We start from the raw sequence: 5,582 nt of genomic DNA, 5'->3' as shown, positions 1-5,582 counted from the left end.
TCCGCCGGTTCGCCGTTGTCGGTCCGCACCTTGTCGGCCAGGAAAGTGCCGGTTTCTGTTGGCGGCTAGCGGTGGAGGAGCCAGTCTTGGAGCGGGCCCCTTGACCGTGACCGGGCCTCAGCCCGGGATTTAGAGCGCCCTCTGGACCTGGAACGCCCTCGGGACCTGGAACGTCCTCGAGATCTGGAGTGGTCTCTGGAGCCGGAACGGCCCTGTGAATCGGCTTTCCGTCCCTGAAGTCATGGCCGGGAACTCGAGGTTGCCTCCGAAGGCCAGGTCAGGTGGCGGTGATGCTGCCGGGGACTTGCTACGAGCCGCACGAGCACGCTCGCCTCGTCTGCGTCGCACGACGTATGGGATTTTGAACCTTTGGGAACAGTCCTTGCTTGCCGTAAGGTGCTGGCCACCGCAAAGCCTGCACCTGGGTGTACACTGGTGTTGTTCGTCTGGGTTTGTTGCACCACATCCACGGCAGATGACGTCGCCCGGGGAGGGACAAACGTCGGCGCGGTGTCCGAGGCGACCGCACGCGTAGCACACGTCGACCTGCTTGCGGTAGAGTGCACACCGCACCAGAAGTGGGCCGTATTTGACGAATTTTGGTACTTTGTGCCCATCGAAAGCGACAATGACGGTGCCGGTCTGGGCAATTCGCTTGGCGGCGAGAGCAAGCGGGTTTTTTTCATTTACAATCTTGGCATCGATCACATTTGGTCCGTCTTGGTGTGGTATACCTCTGATCACGCCCTTACACGTGGAGTGAGGGGCAGTCTCATAGGCACTCAGCTCGTGGGTCTTGCCGGCGACGATGATCTCACGTATGCGGACGTATCGGACGGCATTTTCCCTTTTGGGAGTGCTAGCCACCATAATATTTTGCTGCATGTTTGGGCACAGGGTATCTTGGTGTAGATCATCGTTGCTGATGCCAGCGGCGGCGATGATTGCGTCAGCCACCACGACGGCACCCACCTTGGCAATATCTAGGCCTCCACGGGGGCGAATAACGACCTTGATGTCCTCCCGGGGCAGATGGGGCATCCTCCCGGCACGTAGAACCTTGGCCTTGAGCTTAGAACCATCGTGTTTATCTCGCGGGGCATCGGCCAGCAGCGGCCCGGTAGGGTTTGCACTCGCCTTTCTGGCGCCAGTTCTTCTGGTGCCGGCGCACTGCCACCCTTGATCTTGAGAAACCTCGTCCGGAGTGATATCCTCTCCTTCCACTGGATATTCCATCTTGGATCACGCTTTCGTGCTCTGGGGCGATGGCGTACGTACCGGGGAAGGAGCCGGGCCCGGCACCACGCCGGCGGTGGGCGTTGCTTGTTAGGCTTGGCCGAGGCGGCGGCGCGGCAGCGACGAAACAGGTCGAAAAATGGCAAAATTCCGCGAACGGGGCTGGTTTTTAGTATCGGTAGAGTCCTGATACCTTCACAGATCAAATGCGACGAAAATTGCTGGCACATTCAGCGAAAAATCACTTCAAAAAGACGCAAAAAGCAGGAGCTGGCGCGAACACGCCTTCGCTTCTTGGCGCCCCCTCGTGGTTTTTTTCTCGCGGCCAACGAAGCCAGACTTTTTTGCTAATGTGCCTTGGGCGATGATCGTACCTGGGCCTGCTCGACGGTTATCGCGACAGCAATCAGTATTGGAAGCTGCAGGCCAAGGACACACGGGAGAAAGCGGAGAAGTGGAAAGGAGCCGCCTTATCGATCTTTGCTCGAGCCACCGTTTGCAACCTGTTTTTTTATAAGCAATCTCTGGTATGTAATGCAGGTACTGCATTGTTCTCGGACTAATGTACAGAAGTTCCATAGGATTTTTGCCATATTTGTCTGGGCTTCTGAGTGGGAACCGTGCAGCCGTACCAACTTGTTTCGACGGGTAAAAGACGGTGGACTGGGACGGCAGCTTGTCAACCGGTTTTTGTTTTTTAGAGATGACACCGATCCTTTCCTGCGCACGCTATGTCAATTGAGATTGGGTAGACTTCTGCCTGAGTTTGTTGTGTCAACCGAAGATTGCGTAGGAGGGATCGGTGGCTTTTATAGAGAAATAGTGTCTAGTGTAAGATTCCTTACTGTACGGTTTTCGAGAGAGTACCTGGCCACTGTGAGACGGAAGGAACTTTACTTTGAACTATGTGATGTTGTCTTCCCAGTGCCGTTGTACAGCTCGCTGTACAGTGGAGGCCCTGGTAGCAATGTCTTAAAGAGGGTTAAAAGAATGCACGTGCAGCCGGGAACTAAAACCTTTTTCTTTAAACTACATACCGGTACATTGGCAGTTAAAGCTTTTTAGAGCCAGAAACTATAGATCATGCTTTTTTACATTGTTGGGAAGGGGTTTATTTTTGGGATGTTTTGCAAAGAACTATTAAGAAAAAATCGCCACTGAATCCGTACGGCATTCGGTACTTGAATGTAATTTCCGAAGATGGCCTACCATTTGACACAGTCATGCTCATGGGCCTCCACTCATTGTGGCCATCGAGAATGGCAGGCTACCATTTCGATAAAGATGCGCGGTCTGCACGAGCCTACTTCAGAGAAAACATTCATTGGTTTCTCGAGATACAAAAAGCTGCACCCGAACCACCCGACTGGCTCTCAAGAGTAGAGCCGCTGGTGACTTTGCGAGAATTTTAACCTGATGATACCAGCAACATGCTGGTTGACAACCACTGCCACATGTACAGTGCACATTGAGTGTTTCTACAACCAGTGTTTTTGTGTTCTATCTGTACCAAAGCCAGGTAATAAAAAAAAAGATCATGAAAGCCGTCACTGTCGTCCTTCCGGACAGCCGTGATCGTATAGTGGTTAGTACCTTCGTTGTGGCCGCAATAACCCAGGTTCGAATCCTGGTCACGGCATACTTTTTTTAGTTTCGCTTATTTTTATTATTCTAAAGAGAAATTCGGCAGATCCCACGTACCGTGGGAATTGATGATATGCGAAGCATGCGCAGGAAGGTGACTGTGGGGCAGTTTTTCACATTGAGCGAAACGTTACGGAATGACGCTAGAGAAATGTGCAAATGGTATACGCACACACATTCCTTGAAGAGTCGCACATTTGTTTTACAACCAGTTGTTTACAGTTGCTTAACGATGCCACAGCAACATAGTTGTTACCAACACCAGAGGCAGTGAGCTTATAAGTGGTGCCTATGTTCTTCAATACTAGATAGCGCGAATTAGAATAGGTCAATGTAGGAACACAGATGCACAGGACAGGCGCTACTCGCAACTAAGCTTTATTCAGAAAAGTTTTTATATACACAGCCGAGTGGCACGCGCAGGCGTACTTCACGTACGTTACAGTCAAGTTGCAGTTATTACAGCTACGTTACAGTTGTTATGCTTATACTTATCCGTTGTGACGGAGGACGCACGCACGTTTCACGAACCCGTGTGCATGCGTGGAAGGGGTTCTTGGCAGTTCTTGAATAATGTCATCGATCATCACCGTGATCAGTGAACACTAAAAGCTGGACAGGACTTGTTATCGGATCCGTTCGTGATCGCGGCTACGAACGGTCTAAATGTAGTGAAGTGCGAGGTATAGTAGAGCTGGTAGAAACGGCGGATGGCTCTGACGAAGAAATGATCTATGATGCCTCCTGTCCTCGACGTGGCACCGAGGTCTTGTGATGCCCTGTGCAGATCAAGCCGTCTTTCGTGCCGTCTAAGAACCAGGCGTTGGGTTTTGATAAATCAATGCTGAAGTCACCCGTAATGATGAGGGACATGGTCCTCTCGGCAGAGTTATTGTAGGAAGCATTGACACCGGTTTTTGCGTAATCCACTTGCACGACATTGCGGACCGCGTGGACAAGTGGATGGTAGCCCAGCGTCTTCCAGGGGTGCTCTGTCTTCAGCTCCCTAACTTTCCGTCGTCCGCCGCTGTAGTGTAGTGGTTACGCTGCTCGGCTGCGGACCCGAATGTCGCGGGTTCGATCCCGGCCGCGGCGGTCGCATTTCGATAAAAGCGAAATGCTAGAGGTCCGTGTACTGTGCGATGCCAGTGCACGTCAAGGAATACCAGATGGTCAAAACTTCCGGAGCCCTTCACTACGGCTTCTCTCATAATCATACTGTGGTTTTAGGACGTAAAACCCCAACAATTGCTGTTATTGTCACTTTCCTTCCTTGTCAATGTCTATGTTCGCGGTTACTGCGTTCATTAGACTCTCTTATAACTGTGGCACATACCCGCATAACATATGAACTCTGGTATGCGGGTATGTGCCACACGTGAGTGAGGGAAAGGGTTTCATGACGTACGCGTCCGTATTTTGCTTTACTCATGTCATGACCAGTGCATCGTGATCTTCATACACTCATCCTATGCTATGCAAATTTTGGTATATTAAACCTATCGAGACGACCAGGAGAGCGCCCAGACGTAGGCGGCTAGATAGATAGATAGATAGACAAACAGATAGATACGTAGATAGAAACGCCCAAAGTGCCTGAGGTTCGCTAAGAAATGCTTCACATTTACCAATTTATCTGATTGCCGTACAAGTGCGGTGTATAAGATCCCTTTCAGCTGCGGCCGCTTCTACGTAGGACAGACGGGCCGATGCATAAATCAGAGATTGCTGGAACGTAAGAGATCGCTAACAGGAGGCTCACCTTCTAATCTATCTTTGCATTGTCGAGATTGCAAGTGCACGCCAAAATTCGATGAATGCGCAGTGTTGTACCGGCATAGAAATGAAGAAACGCGCCTGATGATTGAAGCATGGCATATCTAGAATAGTGGTAGCGCATGCGTGAGCGAACCGTCGATTAACTTGCACAAAGATGAAATCAAATGCATTAACAGTTATCTTCCACGTAGACCCCCACGCGTGCCGGATTGATAGGTTCGCCTGTAGCATGGGCATGTACAGATAAGTTTTCGTGCCTTCGTTCTTTTCCGCCGTTGTGAATCTCTTCAGTTGTTAGTCGGCGTTTGTGGTGTCCTGTCTTCTTTCTTGAGTCCGTGTTTGCACGCCCTGTCTTTTTAGAATGAGAACACTATATCACGCGAAGTCGCGCTGAAGGATAACCGGTTTGTAAGTTCGGCGCCTGCAATACTCACCCCATTCCACCACCCAGTTTGTTTTACTCTCACGTCCTTATCGCACGCTGTTTTCCTTTTATGCGGCACCTCACGTGAACACCGATTGACAGTATCCATGACGGTGATCATGAAAGCGGTCGCCGTCGTCCTTCCGGACAGCCGTGATCGTATAGTGGTTAGTACCTTGCGTTGTGGCCGCAATAACCCAGGTTCGAATCCTGGTCACGGCATGCTTTTTTTTTAGTTTCGCTTCCTTTTATTATTCTAAAGAGAACACTGTATTACGCGTAGCAGCGTTGACGGATAACCGGTTTGTAAGTTCTCGCACCGGCGCCTGCAATACTCAACCCCTTCAAACGACCACCGCCCAGTTTGTTTTACTCTCACGTCCTTATCGCATGCTGTTTTCCTTTTATGCGGCACCTCATGTGAACACCGATTGACAGTATCCATGACGGTGATCATGAAAGCGGTCGCCGTCGTCCTTCCGGACAGCCGTGGATTCCA

General features: G+C 50.7%; 1 non-coding gene across 1 annotated transcript; it reads left to right on the top strand.

The window, feature by feature from the left end:
* The first annotated feature begins 5,233 nt into the window (after positions 1 to 5,233).
* Positions 5,234 to 5,305, top strand: Trnah-gug (transfer RNA histidin (anticodon GUG)). Its single transcript has one exon. It is a non-coding gene; the product is annotated as a tRNA-His (tRNA).
* Positions 5,306 to 5,582: the final 277 nt, after the last annotated feature.

The sequence above is a fragment of the Rhipicephalus sanguineus genome, unplaced genomic scaffold (assembly GCF_013339695.2).
Source record: "Rhipicephalus sanguineus isolate Rsan-2018 unplaced genomic scaffold, BIME_Rsan_1.4 Seq6215, whole genome shotgun sequence".
NCBI classification, from domain to species: domain Eukaryota; kingdom Metazoa; phylum Arthropoda; class Arachnida; order Ixodida; family Ixodidae; genus Rhipicephalus; species Rhipicephalus sanguineus.
Note: the sequence above shows the minus strand (reverse complement) of the source record. Positions and strands in the feature narration are given on the sequence as shown.